At 48.6% G+C, this 16471-nt stretch overlaps 1 long non-coding RNA gene across 4 annotated transcripts; it reads left to right on the forward strand.

Moving 5' to 3' along the window:
• The first annotated feature begins 212 nt into the window (after positions 1-212).
• Positions 213-11591, forward strand: LOC120886631 (uncharacterized). Of its 4 annotated transcripts, none has more exons than XR_013439228.1 (3): positions 214-353; positions 487-10287; positions 10418-11591. It is a non-coding gene; the product is annotated as an uncharacterized LOC120886631 (long non-coding RNA). The 4 variants fall into 4 exon arrangements; XR_013439230.1 differs by having other exon boundaries at positions 239-8504; positions 10101-10287; XR_013439229.1 differs by having other exon boundaries at positions 250-10287; positions 10418-10541; positions 11153-11591.
• Positions 11592-16471: the final 4880 nt, after the last annotated feature.

Consider the following 16471-nt stretch of genomic DNA (forward strand, 5'->3'; position numbering starts at 1 on the left):
ATTTTTGATTGTGTTTTAAATCGCACACGACACCAATACATGCTCATCATAAAAATTCCAAGCAATACCAAGTGCAGAGCAGAAAGCCCCGGGTGCCCTCGACTCCAGCCCCCCTCCCCCCCTCCCAGTGGTGACTCGGGTTGAGTTAGGAAGCCACAGGATGCAACCACACACAGCTTTAGTGCTCAGTTGTAAGTACTCAGTGACAAAAAGAAGGTGTTCAGTGGTGTGGGGGGAGCCATGGTGGTTCTTGACAGATTCTTCCCATGCCTCTGTAGGGAACAGACCCAAGCCAGCCTCCAGGAGCTCCTGTCTCCGGGTGCCAGGCCTTGGTGCCATTTCGTCTTTCTGAGGTAGGTGGAACCTGTGACCTGCTTCCAACCAACTGAATGTGACAAAGGGAGGCAAGGTCACTCCTATGTTTTGGTCATCTCACATGACAAAGGTGAGGGGACATCAGACTGGTGATTGTGCGACGTTATGTAGGAGTGTTTCTTGCCAACTGGCTGGAAGGGAGTGGCCATGATGACGGAACCCATATGGCAAGTGACTGTGGGCTGGTGGCCTCCAGTCAGAGCCGGGGTCCCCCGCAAGCCACCTGCAAGAGGAGCCAACAGCAGAGGAGCTGGAAGCAGAACCTGCCCCTGTCGAGCCACCAGCTGATACCCAGGCCTGACTGACCTCTGGGCTGGAACCCGAGAGAACCCATACAGAGGCCCCGGGCCACACTGCCAGGCTCCTGACCCCAAGGACAGGTGAGGTGTCCCGAGTCCACTGCTGGACTGAGGCCTGTGTTAGGCAGTGAGCACACTGGTCTGCGCATTCCCACACGGTGGGGGGCTCCTGGGCACAGGCCACAGACACCCAGCTCTGTCTGGCGTGGGCAGAAAGGAAACCTGTGGGTTCACCTGCTTCTGTTGTGTCTGAAACCAGCCCCGGCACTGCTCTCCTTCCTTCTCGGCTCCCCTTCCTTCTGTGCCAGCTTGATTCACAGGTGGCAGCTCCCCAGAGGTGACCACACTGCTTCTGTCACATCCCAGCTGTCTCCCAGTCTCCCAGCACGCACCCTGGGGCCGGAGTCCATCGGCTCAGGATGCACCGACTTAGAACTTGAGCCCGCGGGTTGGGGGCCCAAAGGAAATGACAGGCTGCTGTGGGAGAGGGGGGTGGGGGCCGAGGTCCGCCCAGCAGGACAGCGCCTGCCTAGAATGCTTGAGGCCCTGGGTTCCGTCCTCAACCCCAACCCCAAATAGGAATGGAAGCCAAAGGAGGAAAACCACAGCCATCTGCTATGAATGCTCGTCCAACTGCAGAAACAACTCCATGAGTATTCTGTCGACATAACGGGGTCAGTATTATAGTAAGCACCTCCCATAGGCTCTCCACTACAGTTAAAGATATAGACAGGAAAATGTCAAACGTACAAAGTTGAAAAAATAATACAATGAACACCCACAAGCCCTTTGCTGAGACTCCTTCATTGTTAACATTTGCCCCGTCTGGAGTCTCCGTCTCCCCCCACTCCGCCCACCTTCTTTTGGTCCTTCAGGTTGGCATCTTGAAGAGCGTGAGCTGATTATCTCCTGCCCTTAGGACCATGGTGTGGATTTGACATTTGGGGGAAGAATGGTATAGAGGTAACCCCGGATCATTCCATCAATGCAAGAGGCGCAGGCCTCTTGGTTCAGAGGATGAGATCACTCCCCCTCCCAACAGCGTCTTCTTCCCTTGGCTGTGAGTGAATGTCCTCGCAGGCAGGGTGACACCTTGAAAACTTGCAAACTTCCTATTCTCCAATGAACATTTGTGGTTTGGGGAGCGCTTTGATGATCCTTAGGGAAATTATCACACTGGTGGCTGAAACGGTGATTTTCTAACTCTGCCATCTTCCTTCTGTCTTGTTGGCTAGTCTTTTTCTTTCCCTCTACTTCCCCTCTTCAAAACACTATCTCTGAGTACTTACAGATTCTTTTAAAATTCAATTTGTTGAGATGCATCAACTTCATTTTTTTTGAAAAAAAAATTTTTAAATATTTTTTTAGTTGTCAATGGACCTTACATTAATTAATTTATTTCTATGTGGTGCTGAAAATAGAACCCAGTGCCTCACACATGCTAGGCGAGCACTCTACCACTGAGCCACCACCCTGGCCCCCTCATTACTATTATTGATACTTCAATTGTCCCAGATTCAGCTGGCTTGATTTCGCCTTCATGAGTTTTGAGCATTTCTTCACTTCCTGGAACACTGAAATGTTCCAGTCTAATCTGATACTTTCTTGCCCTGGACCTGAAACCAGCCATATCTAAAACCATCCACCTGGTTCCTTTTAGTGGAAAATGATGTTTAGAATCCAAGAGCTCAACACTGGGACCTTCCATACAATTTTTAAAGTTGCTAACCACCATTTTAATCGTTTCATGATATTCCCATTAAGTAGTGGGTCACTGCAACTTCACTCTACCATTAGTGCTGAGTTTCATGGCTCTGCAGAAGGAACCCAGGGCCTGGCTCACGTTAGGCAAGAGCTCCACCATTGAGCTATGTCCCAGCCCTGTAGTACTTTGGAGAGAATCTTTCACTATTCAAAACAATGCTCAGATGAAAAGCTGTGAGTGACAGTCTTTCCTTTGTTTTGAATTGCTCCAGAATGCATCCTGGATCAGGGTCTCTGGGTTAAAGGGTGGAGACACTTTTCCAGACTGTTTCCAAACCACCTAATTGCCCTCCAGAAAGAGTATGTGACCCTACCCACCCTCCAGGAGCCGATTCTTAGTGAACTCTAAGGGCGAACGTTTTAGAATTTGAAAAAGGACAGCTTAGCAAATCCAGCAGCCCTCATGGCATTCCTGGGGTCAATACTCGTGTCTTTGATAACCAGTCAGGCAGAATTTTTTTATGTTTATTCTTCGGACATGTTTTATAAAATCAGGTCATTTTTAACCAGAAGACTCAGCAGAAGAGGAACTGAGTGACAGCTGTGTCCTCACGATGGATAATGAGCGGGAGGGGGATTGAGACAGGTCTCCCCTAGCGTGGGCCCTCCCAAGGCAGACACTGCTGGTGTGTCACCTGCAGGTGAGGCTCCGAGGCCCCAATCCCCCAAGCCTGCTGTCACTGCCCACTGCAGCCCCTTCCCATGGACCAGAGGACTCCCAGGGGAACACGTAGCCCTCACCATGATGTGCACAGCCACTAACCAGGGGAAAGACAGCCCTGCAGAGAGCTGGACCAAGCCACACTCAGCCCTCAGCACACACAGCATCAGCCACAGCTAGTGGGACCCCATTGGAGCCCACCCCAAGCTGAGCACTTCATCCTGAGGGTGAGGATGGCTCTCAGGAGCAGCAGCCTTGGGTCTGGGGGTTAAAAAGACAAAGATTTCAGTCAGATTGGTCGCAAGGCAGATGAAGGTGTGCTACACAGAGAAAGGGACACCAGGTGCTCACGGCATCTCCACTCAGCATTTCGCACCCACCACTCCCTCCTTACTCTGTTTTGTCCCCTGTCCTGGTCCGGTCACCACCATCGCCACCCCTAAGCCCTTCCTGGCTACACAGCACCCACTGCACGCCCACCTCCGCCGTCACCACGCTGGCTGCTTCTTTCCTGGGTTCATTCATCCACGCATCATCCACAAACGTCCTGGTGGCAAGGAACACGCTGACACACAGGACAGCCTCTCCCCGCCCCTGGGATCTCAAAGCTCAGGGGAGGAGGCAGGTGTTGAAGGGCTCAGGTGAACTTACTCTTGGTGACAAGGCAGGAAGGGAGAATAAAGGCTGCAGGAGGAGCCACAGAGGTCTGCTCCCCAGACAGCTGGCCCTCCCCTCTCCCCCCTCCCCTCCCCTCCCCTCCCCTCCCCTCTCTTCCTCACACCCATTGATGGCATCTGCAGCTCTGTAGCCCACCAGCCTGGGCGCTCTTTGAGGACTGAACCCTCCATAGTGCTGTTCTGGGCCCCACCTGGTGCCTGGAGAATGGCCTTTCCTCCACCATCTGCCTTCATATTGGCACCCAAGGCCACCTGCAGCCTGCCCTGGCCTCCTCCCCGCACCGTCAAATGCCATCACTCTGGGGATTAGGGCTTCGACATGAATTTGGGGAGGACACAAGCTTTCAGCCCATTGCAGGATATAGGCTGGAAAAGAGAGTCAAGAAATGCAAACATCAAAGAAATGTTCAAAAGGAAATTGGAAAAGAATCAGATGAAACTTCTAGAAATGAAAAATACAGAAACTGAACCCAATGGGAAAAGAAACAAAAAGTCCAAGAGGGAAGAAAAGAGAAATACAAGACAAAGGTACATCACTGCCGACACATTAAAGAACAAGATGATTCATTTGCAGTGTAGACAGATGGTTAGTTTTCCATGACATGTCAGGGTGAAGGCTGCCGTCACTTAGGTGTAAGGACCTTACCTGGTGGTCTTCAACTCACCTCCTTCCCTGTACTGATCCACAAGCCATCGTGGAGAGGGGATGCAGGAGGGTGATCAGCAACGTGAGAGCACACAATGCCACCATTTGTGGCTAACCGATTGTTAGGTCCATAGGTCCCGAGTGATGGGCCAGCGGCTTCAAACCAGGCACCTGTAAGACAAAGGCTCCAGTTATGTGCCATCTAGCGGGGGCTCTATAGGGGGCTGTGATACTACCATAGTTTCAAGGTTGTAAATGAGTATAAACAATAATTCAAGGTACAACAAATGTGATATATAAAAATATCTGTGATTTCCATGGGTAATGGAAGAAAATAATAATGTAATGTTTTCCCAATTTAATTTAATGGATTCTCCAAATTGTATCCATGAGCTTCTCAGGGATCGAACAGGGCACCCCACTAGCATCACTTATTCTAACGAATACAGAAATCAAGCCTTGGATTCAAGAAGTCCAACAAACTGCAGAAGGATTAAAAAAAACAATAAATTTACTTTACATAGACAAATCATAATAACATTGCTTAAACACAAAGACAATGAGAACATCTTCAGAGCAGAAGAGGAAGAAACAGAGACTGCTTTCCAAGCAGCAACAGGAAGATTGATAGCTGACTTCTCATAAGCAATAACAGGATCCAGAAGACAGGGCATGTTTACTTTTCATATTCTGAGAAAACAAAATTGTCATCCTTGAATTCTACATTCAGCAAAAGCATCTGTTCAGAATAAGGATAAAATAAAGACGTTTTCAGACAAAAGAAAATTGGACTGTTGAATTGAGTTTTAACAGGTTCTGGGAAAAGTTGAAGAAGGATAAATCCTAGGACCTGCTGATAGGTTGGTCCCAGGCTGCTCTGAGCTCTCTACTTTTGCTGAAGCCCAAGCAATAGGAAATGGGAAATGGGGACTTTAATGGGTCCAAACACTGTTCCAACCTGAGAATAAGTTACACAAATGAGTGTAACTGTTAGCTATCGCCAGGTAACAAGAATCGCACTAAAAACTCAGTTCCTTAAAACAATATTATTGCTCATGAGTCAGCAGGATGATCTGCTGACCTGCACCAGGGTCAGCTGATCTCATCGGGGCTTACTCCTGAGTCCGCTGCCTATCTGCTGGTCTACATGGCTCTGCCCTACGTCTGAGTTGGCTGGCTATCAGCTGGTGTGATGGGGATACCTGAGCTCTGTCTTTCACCATCCAAAAGGCTAGCCTGAGCTGGTCACAGGAAGGTGCAGGGATCCACGGGAAGAGCAGCAGCATGCAAGACCAGGCACAGAAATGGCACAGTGTCACTCCCTAGCCCAAGCCCCCAGAGCTAGGGAAATAGACTCCACCCCCTAGTGGAGAAGCTAAAAATCACCATAACAAGGCAGAGAGGGAAACCATGCATCATTGGGACCAGTTTTTCTCATCAGTCTATCAAGTGACCGAAAGAAAAGCACAAGCTACTGTGGAAGAAGGAACCAGTCTTCTTCCTTCCAGAGGAATGCCATGCCTTAGGCTAAGGATTTTTCACGTAAATATTTCATCTCCCCAGTTTTATTCCACCGGTAAGGAGAGAAAGTAACCTGACCAAGGTTGCACAGTCAAGAGACCATGACGCAGGCAGATGGACGTGAGAGCCAGCCTCTCACCTGCCCACTCCATTGCCTTCTTGGCTCCGCTGGGACAGTTACCTGGGCGTGTACCATGTGACATCAAACCCCTCTGGGCTTTAGGTACTAATAAACACATGTGGGCCTAAGGTGCAATAATGTTTGTTAATGCTTTGGAGAAAGACCCCCCCCCCATACCGACTAGTGAATAAGTGTGAGCCTGAAACTCACCCAGACCTGGCTCTGCCAGTTGCTTGGCAAGGGGCTGATCTCTCTGAGTCTTTGTTTTCCCATCTGCAAAATGGGGGACCCATCTCGATTGCAAGGATTAGGGGAGACGATGTCTTCTACAATGCCTGGGTCCAGCCACACACAGTAGGTGCAGGATAAATGCAGGCTTCCTCCCCCGCTATCTCCTTCTGTTCACTGGGGGTGGGGGTGGGACTGGAAAGGGGTCTCGGAGCAGCTTTGCCAGCCACCTGATGAGAAGGGGGCAAGCTGCGTCTCCTTAGTCATCGTACATGGATCGCTCCTTCCTGCCAGAGCATAATTAAATCTGAGAGCGGTGAGCACAGATAATTAATGGTGAGGCCTGTTAGGCGTGACTTTGGTTAATGTTTGTGACTGTGGAAGAGCCTAGTCATGGGCAATTAGTCTTTATCGTGTAATTACGATGCTCAGTTGGCAGGAGGGGAGTGAGCAGCTTGCAGGTCTGGGGCGGCAGATGGAGGGCTGGGCCTTCCTGGGCATCCAGGACAGACTCAGGCCAGACAGGACAGGAGTTCTGGGAGGAAGTGGTGGCCCAGCAACCCGCTGTGCACGGAGGCCACGGGGACAACTCTGCTATCAACATCAGCGTCCTAGAGGGGGATATTTGAAGTCTGAGTTAAAAGAAAATGGAAAAATGAATTATTTAAACTTTACATTGTATTCATTTATTTACCTGCTGAATAGGTAATACATTCCCTTGGTTCTAACATTGAAATTATGAAAATTGTGAAAATCTTCCTTCCACACTGACCCTCATTGTTATGCAATGTATGTTCTCTACCCCACTTTTTTTTTTATTGAACCTAGGGGTGCTTAATGACTAAGACACAACCCCAGCCATTTTTGTGTTTTATTTAGAGACAAGGTCTCTCTGGGTTGCCTAGGGCCTTGCTAAATTGCAGAGTCTGCCTCTGAACCTACGATCCTCCTGCCTCAGCCTCCTAAGTCGCTGGGATTATAGGTCTGCACCACCACACCCAGCCTCTCCCCCACTTTTCTAAAAAACACAAATGTTAGTAGATACATTGTTTATTTATTTATTTAGTTATCACAAAATGCTTCCTCTAGGGCAGGTGACTGCTCTATGTGATACTACGCTGGTGGTGGGTATCATGTACATCTGTCCAGGCCCACAGAGTGCACATAGCAAGGGTGCACCCTGTGGGTGACAGTGGTGCCTTTGTGGGTCTGTTGACTGTAGGTTCTTGTAGGTCCAATGATCTCAATGGACCATTCTATATGACGTTCTGGAACAGGCAAAGCTACAGAGATGGTGGAAGGATCAGTGGTTGCCAGAGGTTCGGGAAGAGATGGTCGGTGGGGTGCAGGGGGTTTCAGGTTGATGAAGCTGCTCTGTCATTACATGATGGGCACGTGTCATTCCACTTTTGTCCAGATCCCAGGAGTGAACCCCATGGGTTATTGCTGTCAAAGGTCTGGGAGTTCCAGTGTGGAAGGAGGATGGTGGCGATGGGTGCAGAGCATGAGTGTCCTCAATGCCACAGAGATGCTCACTAAGAACAGTGACACAGTAGAATTTGTGTTGTGCATATTTACAATTTAAAAAAGAGAGAGGGGCTGGGGCTGGGGCTGGGGCTCAGCGGAAGAGCGCTCGCCTAGCACGTGCGAGGCGCTGGGTTCAAGCTTCAGAACCACATAAAAATAAATATACAAAATAAAGATTTAAAAAAATACCCTAAAAAATATGTTTGAGAGAGAGAGAGAGAGAGAGAGAGAGAGAGAGAGAGAGAGAGAGAGAGAGAGAGCTCTGTAAACCATAGACTTTAGGCCCTGGTCATGTAAGGACACTGGCCCGTCGAGTGTGACCTAGGGGCAAGACCAGGGCAAGGTGTCCACGGGAAATCATGGGCAGGGGGGTGGTCAGTGTGCATCTGGAACTCTCTGTACTTTCTGCTCAATTTTTGTGTCAACGCAAAATCGTTCTCAAAAAAATAAAGTCTTTTAGTTTCCCAAAGCCTGGGTTGTGTCAAAAACCATCTTGTGATGAGCAAACCGCAGGCTGTGTGTCTTCCCGAGGGATCTGGGCAGGCTCTTGTGCTGTGAGAGGGGTCAGCTATGAATCATCCCCTGGGTCACAGAAGTGACAGGTCCCCGCCAGAAGTGGAGAGCAAGCGTTTATCATCCTGGCCGAAAGCAGAGCTCTCCAGGCTCCCAGGAGTGCGCACGCGCGGTGAGTCTCACCTCTCTAGGCCATCAGGTCCCAGCTGGTTGGAGGCAGCAGTGCCAGGACTGGGGGCAGGCTCCTGGGTATCAGACCAGGGTGGGCACAGATACAAGGAAGGCCTCCACACCCCCCACTCCCACCCGTTGGCAGCCCATTAGCTCCAACCCCCTGACCTCAGCTGTCTGTCAACTGGAGACACTAATCCTTTCCTTCCCACCCCTGCCACGTCCTCCTGTGTCCAGGGCATGCTTGGAGGGGAGGGTGGACAAGCACAGGCTCTGTCCAGGATGCTGTCTGCATCCATCGGGAAAGCAGAGGCCAGGGAAAGCGCTGGTGACTCGCTCAAGGTCATGGCCCCTCCCACCTCCTTGAGACTGATGCAATTCAAAGATTGGCTGGAGAAACTTCCAGATGGCTTCAGGTAACCCTGACCTCTGTCCCAGAGAGATCCTGTACCCAAGGGCCCTAAGACTGAGCTTGCTTGTTTGTTTTTCCTTTTACTGCTTTGTATTTATTGTTTTAAATAATTTACCATGGTTTTAAGCAATTGCATATTTTACTTTTTTAAAAAAAATTTTTAGTTGTAGATGGACACAATACCTTTATCTATTTATTTATTTTTATGTGGTGTTGAGGATTGAACAAGGCAAGCCCTCTCCCACTGAGCCACTCCCCCAGCCCCACCCCCCCACCCCCACATATTACTTTTAGCTTACCATCGTTTAAATAATCACCTCCATTGTTTTATATGTGTTACTGCAAAGTTGATCAATGTTGTATGTAGAACATTTAGACCAAAAGAAAGAAAAAAATATGTATATATAAGAAAATTAAGATCCATGCATTCACACCACTCAAAAATACAGATGTGGGCATTTTGAACTTGAACACTGATTCTTTTTTCTATGTCTTTTCATGTGTTTGTGAAACAGAGCTTTACCAGTGCTCACTGTGTGTCAGGCACTGTTCTAGGCACTGGCAACATAATGATCACTAAATCTGGGTTCCTGACCTCAAGAAGCTTAAAACTGGATACAGGGACACAGGCTCACTGACTCCAAGGCACACGCATGCGCACCTGTGTTCCCTCTGTCTTCCCGTCTCCCTCTTAGAGTTTGGTTTCTTGACTGGTACAGAACATAATGTCTTGGAAACCGTTTTTTTTTTCCGACTTAATGTATTCCCAACCCTTTCTCATGTGAGGGAACATTGCTTCACAATCTCATCTCAAGGGTTACATATTGTCCTGTTCTGGGAAAGTGCCAGAGCTCTTTAATCAATCTGTTGTTGCATAGTTAGAGCTTCTGTGCAAATCTTCCTAGCTGGATCTTTGAGCACACTCATGGTTATTTCCTTTATTTTTTTTTTATTGTGGTCAAATACCTAGAACATAAAATTGGCCATTTTAGCTGTTTTTAAGTACACAGGGGCATCAGTACATTCACATTTTGCAAACTTCACCGCCCCCCGCCCTCCTTCCACAACTCTCTTCATTTCATGAAACTGAAACTCTGTAGCCATTAAATACTAACTAACTCCGCTCCCCTCTGCCTGCCCTGGGAGGCATGGGTTCTGCTTTGCCCTCTCATTTGACGCCTCCAGGTGCTTCCCATAAGTGGGATCACGTGATGTCGTCGCCCACTGTCCTCAGGGGTCATCCATGTTGCAGCCTAGGTCAGAGTTTCTGTCCTCGAGAGGCCAAGTGCTACTCCATGGCATGATCGGCCACATCTGATGCAGCCTCCTGAGGTCCTTTCTTCGGACCACGACCTGGACGTGGCCTTGCCAGGTGAAAATCTGCACTGCTTCTCCCTGAGCTTCTCCGGAACGCCTGCCCGTTTCCTGAAGCTTTGCCAGCACTGAGCATCGTGAACTTTTTTCTTTTTAAAAAACATTTTTATATGATTTTAAATTTGCAGAAAGCTTGCAAGAAGAGTGCCGAGAACTCCCCACCTGTTCTCCTTCTCGGGCTCCTCCTCCACCTCCTCCCTCCTTCACAGTTTTTCTTTCTGAGCCTGAGTAGGCTGCTGGATCATACCTTAGGTATGTCGATGTGGCTTTTCCTAACGACCTCTTACATAACCACGTACAATGACAAATAAGTAAAAATCAGTAAATTCACCCTGATACAACACCACAATTTTGCAATCCATATTCAGTATTTTACCAAGTGTTCCAATAACGTCCTCCACAGTTTCCCCGCATCCAGGATCCAAATGCAGGCTCACACACGGCACTTAGCTGGCGAGTCTCTTGAATCACTTTTAATCTGGGATATTATACATTCTTAAAACCTTTGCCAGCCTGAAAGACACCAAATTGTATCTTCTCGTTATTTGCACTTCTTTGATTTCTGGCAAAGGTGAACACTTCTCCTGATGGGAATGAATTCTTTCTCTCTATCCCCTTTTGGCACTGCCTGGGGATGTCCTCTGTCCCTCTTTTGCTCCTAGATTTATCCCAGCACTTTAGGACTCAGAGCTGACCTCCCCTAGCCGCGCTGCTGCCCTGGCTCTGTCTCCTCAGATGGGCCTCTTGGCCAGAGTGTTGAAATAGCACAGTTGTGTTCTGTGACCAAGGACACCCCGTCTGTCCTTCCAAACTCCAGGGAGTACAGACGAGTGATTCCTGTTTGGGTTCCGTGTTTCCTGCAGGATCTGACCCTCCGCCAGCCCCGGCTCTGTTTCCAAGAGGCCACCTGCTGCGTGTCAACGTGGCCAGCGGCCCCCAAGGTTGCTGTTGATCAATGTCGGCTGCAGGCGGGTCCTGGTGGCCAAGGCCTGGTCTGTGTCCTGGAAAAGGGGGACTGCAGGAGACAGGTGGGGGTCTCAGCTGCCCAAGCAGCGGCAGACGCAGGCTGGACATCACTTATTTAACCTGGAAAAGCAAGCCCCTTGGTGTGGCAGAGTTTGGTCGCTCTCCTGGAAAGACGGAAAATGCTGACAAAGCCACCAGCCGGGAAAGAACAGCCGGGCCACCAGGACACCGCGTTCTCTTTGTCACTTAGGATTGCTATTTACTATGAAGATTTTTATACTCTTTTGTGTAGTCTTAAAAAGGAAAAAAATAAGAAAAATAAACTTTAGTATTCAGGTTCTGACTCTTACTTCACATTCTTTTTTCTGTCTTAATTTTTTCTAATGAGGGAAAATTTAAATATGTGAAGTTAGTGCAAATAGAACAATGAGTTCTCAGGTGATGGCTGTGACTTCTGGCCTTATCCCCACCCCTAAACCTACACCCCCCTCCCAGATTAGTATGGAATAAACTTTAGACATCATTCACTTTCCTCTGTAAACTCTTCAGGTTTTTTTTCCTTTTTTCTTTCTTTCTTTTCTTTTTTTTTTTTTTTTTTTTTTTTTTTTGGTACTGAAGATTGAACTCAGGAGCACTGAGCCACATCCTCCGCCCTTCTTTATATTTTATTTAAAGACAGGGTCTCACTGAGTTGTTTAAGGTCTTGCTAAATTGCTGAGGCTGGCTCTGAACTCACAGTCCTCCTACCTCAGCCTCCTTAGCCTCTGGGATTACAGGCATGGGCCACCATGCCCAGTCAAATTCCATGTGTTGAAACATAATCTTCAGTGTGATAGGGAACTTCAGGGGGTGGTTGCGTCATGAGGACAAAGCCCTCATGGATGGAATCAGTGACTTTATAAAAGAGCGGAAGAAACTAGCCTGTGTCCCTTTGGCCCTCTGCTCTGCCAAGTGAGGCCACAGTCCCCCCCCCTCCTCCAGAGCATACCACAACAAGGTTCCACCTTGGAAGCCGAGAGATGGGCTCTCACCAGACCCCCAGCCTATAAGTGCCTTCACTCTGGACTTTCCAGCCTCCAGAACTGCAAGAAAATAACTATCTATGGTTTATTAATTTCCCAGCCTTGGGCATTTTGTTATAGCAGTGCAGCCTCAGACAACATGGCTCTCAATGTCTTCTAATCCATGTTATCCCTCCCTCATTTTTTATCTTGCAATCTGTCGGTAGAAGAAACCAGGTCATTTGTGCTTTAGAGTTTTTGCACTCTATCAGTTTGTGTTTTTATAATATAACTTAGCATTTCTCTAATTCCTGCATTTTTTACAAACTAGAAGTTAAACCACGAGTGTTTTGGAAATCCAAAGGAAGATTACTGCCGAAGTGCCTCTCTCAGTAAATGTGAACTTTCCTTAAAGAGGGCTTGGGAGAGAATCAGAAAAGACTGAGCAGACCAGGACGATAGGGTGGAGTCCACAAACCCAACTCTGTTACTGATTACAGTTTGGGGTGGGTTACAGGTTCTGGTTAAGTGGGAAGGGTGGGGACGGACACGAGATCCCAAGGCTCAAGGGAGCAGGCTTTCTGAAATCAGGTGCCAAGGCCTCTGGAAGGGCACCTGGGCAGCCGGTGAGCTCAGCCCAGCTCCACTAATCTGAGAAATGAAGGTGATTGAAGGCAACTGGTCTACCTGGTACAAGGAGGCCCAGGTCTCTGCACGGCTCCACAGACCCTTGGAGTAGACGCTGAAGCTGGCCTGGCCTTCAGATTTCCCAGAGGGGTTTAGATCCACCTGCCTCCCATGGAATATTTGTGCCCAAGGTCCCCAGCGAATGCTGGCTCCTGTCTGCACTAACACCAGGGATGGCCACAGTAGGTCTCCCAGTCCCAGTCCCTAGACAGGGGACTGTCCTCTCTCTTCTCTTCCTTTCCTCCTTCTCCTTTCCCTCTCCCACCCCCAGGCTCCCCATGCTGGCGGTCGCTCTCTTCCCCTCTTTAGTACCCATCCCGTTGTTTTGGGTGCACTAGAGGGAGCTGTTATTTAACAAACTCCTCAGGCCGGGAGGGCTATGGAGAGCCGCCTGACTTTCAGCCCCTGGGGAGGATCAGGTTACAGGAGTGTTACATCAGCAACTCCTTCCAGCTCCTCACCCACTAAACACAGGGAGCTGATCAGAGACCTGGGTTTGAGTTCCGCTCTGCCATCTGCCATCGCCAGAACCCTCCCCCCACCGCCGTACCCCCCCTTCCCCCTCTCCGCTTGGTGTCCTCAGGACAGCTCCTCGGGTGGCTAGGCAACTCTACCACTGACCTGCTGTGTAACTTGGGCAGGCTCCCGGCCTCTCTGAGCTTTCCTCAGGAGCACACCAGGGCAGCCTCCTTACGTACTCTTAGCATGAAGCCCAGGGGATGGGAAATACTCCATAGTATTATTATTTACTTATGAGATGGGGTTGGCCCAGGTGAAATGCGTTTCTGTTTGTGTCTGCAGCCTGGCAGGGACTTGTGGTTTGAGGATGTAACCTCCGCTGACCTCCAGGTGACACAAGACCTAACTGGTCCCTGCAAGGTGGCTTCACGGTTCTGCTAGGAGGACTCTGTCAGAGCTGCTGCACACAGATCTCCATGGCCACCCCTCAGGACGGCCTTGGGTGGTCCCCACGGGGGTCTCAGCAATGGGAGAAGGATGTGAGCAGACTGAGTGGCCTGAGGGGGTACCCAAGTCCAACCCCACCCCCAACGCCCGAGGGAAACAGGACGGCTTCTTGGTAGATGTGCAGGGCCCAGATGTGGGGTCTTAACGGCTCCTGTGCAGAGGGGCCCCAGGTGGGGGGACATCAGTGGCAGTGGGCAAGGCTGCAGCCTGGCCTGCGCTTCACTCGAGGCCACAGAAGATGGGCTCCGGGTGTTTTTACTAAAGTAGGAGGAAATGGGACTCAGGTGGCCTCTGCCAAGCCTCCAGAGAAACAGGCCCTCTCCTCTGGCCTCCAGTGTGGCTGCCACTTCCTGAGGCCCCTGCTCAGCCCCACAAGCCCAGTCTCCTGGCGTGGTGGTGGCGACTCAGGAAACTGGCCACTGGGGATGCCCTTCTCTGCCTGATTGATAGGATATGAACTTTGCCCTCTGATGAGGTTAAAGAGGAGGAAAAGCTAGAGATGCAGAGTACAAAGGAAAGATCAGAGGCCTGGGATGGGGTGGGAAGGAGAGGATACAGCGAAGGGGAAAGGCACTATTGGGAAGGCAGAGGCGGAGAATGTTCCGTCTTAGAGGAGAGGTACACGACGTGCTGAAGAAGCAAAGTCTTGGGCAGGGCAGAAATGGCCCCACAGTCAGACCCACCGTAGAGAAACCTCACAACCCCTAAAGCAGAAGAGAAGATCTTAAAAGCTCAGAGAGAAAAATAAATCACCTTCAAATGAACATGAACTCTCCATCACAGCAATGTTTTATAGAATTATAGATAGATCATTTAATTACACTTTATTGTGCTCCTCCGGCACATGCATCAGTTCAAGAATGAGGGCTGCTTACAGACGAACCAGGCCAGGAGGAAGGAATGACTCGTTCCAAGGAACCTTGATCAAACAAATAGGGAAACATGAATCAACTTATGTAAATATCCACTAGAGAAAATAATCATAAAAATGATTTGAGGAAGTTTAAAATTAGAACGCTGATCAGTGATAATGATTTAATGATGTCTTTTTATGCTTTGGATGGAAGAGAACCCCTGATTAACCTTAGCCTTTATTAAATCAGGTCAGTTAAAAATTTAAGGGGAGTCACCAAAGAAGGAATCAGAATGTATAATTTCACACTAGTAGAAAAGCCAAAGGAATAAAGGAAAAAGCTGATCAATCCAAGATAAGACAAAGGAAAAAATTGATAAAACAGCCAGGGAAAGAGAAAACTTAAAACACAGGGTCAGATATGAACCCGAATGGTCACTAATCACAATAATGGTGAATGGACTAAATTTTCCACTTGAAAGGAAAGGATTGTCAGATTGGGCTTTGGAAAGACGCCACTGTCTGCTGGTGATAAGGTCTCAGGCTCTTCTTAATCTCGCCCAGACCCTGACTCCCTTTTTAATTATTTAAAGTGCTTTCATTATCTTCCAGGAGTCACGATTATCTCTATTACCAAGATGAGGAAATCAAGGCTCAGACGTATGACGTGACATTCCACGTTCCTCAGTTAGGCTGCAGCCAGATCTCCTCTCTCTGGTTTGGTTCTTGAAAGCCCCCGTCTGTACATCTTACTTGGTTCCTATTCAGGTGTCTCCTTGGGGTCCCTGATAGCTGCACATCATCTCTTACAGCCTGTTTCAGGGGCAAATACCCCATTTTGGTCAGGGGTCTGTTGACCATGCACCAGTGCCACGCTAACTTACTTATTGTCGTTTTATATTTTCAGATCAGGAAGGCTCATTTCTGTTTTTGACTTTTAAATATTGTATTGTTATATTTTCTCCCAGGTTAACTTTAAAATATTTATGCCAAAAATTTGAATCATGGACCTTTCCTGGCATTCAGTCTGATTTATCCAATATTCTCCTTCTCTTTTAATTCCTTCAATCCACGTTTTCAGGGGACAGATCAGTTCCAAGGAGATCCTGTAATACTTTTTCCTAAGGTGGTGTCTCCCCCACAAAAGTCCACACCGTCTTTAGATAAGGTTCCTTTGACGGTTCCTTTCTGAGAGTTATGACTTCATGGTTTTCTGTGGTTTCCCGTTGACCAGAACCTCCACAACACTATCAAATGAGGACAGTGACAGTGGTGGACCCTGAACTGCTAGCCCACACCTCATCTGACTTCCTGTGCAATGACAGAATCGTAATTCTTAGTCGAGTCCATTGCCACACAACACTCTGCAGCTACCTGAGGCCAATGAGATGTAAGTGTGTTACGTGGGGCTTCTGGAAAAGATCTGTCTTCTGCAACCTTCCTCTTGCTGCTGGCTGGAAGGGTGGCTTAAAGGCTGGAACTCCAGCTGCCACCTTGGAACACCCGGTAAACAGAATAATGGCACTACAAGATGTGTATGTCCTCATCTCAGAATCTGCAGGGCCAAAAACAACTTTGAAGGTGAGATTAAGTTAAAGACTTTGAAATGGGGAGGTACGAGGATTATCAGAATGGGTCTAAAGTAACCTCGAAGGTCCCCATAAGGGAAGGAGGAAAACTGAAGAGTCATTGGCAGAAGATGCAATGTG

Source organism: Ictidomys tridecemlineatus, chromosome 5, assembly GCF_052094955.1.
Source record: "Ictidomys tridecemlineatus isolate mIctTri1 chromosome 5, mIctTri1.hap1, whole genome shotgun sequence".
NCBI lineage: Eukaryota > Metazoa > Chordata > Mammalia > Rodentia > Sciuridae > Ictidomys > Ictidomys tridecemlineatus.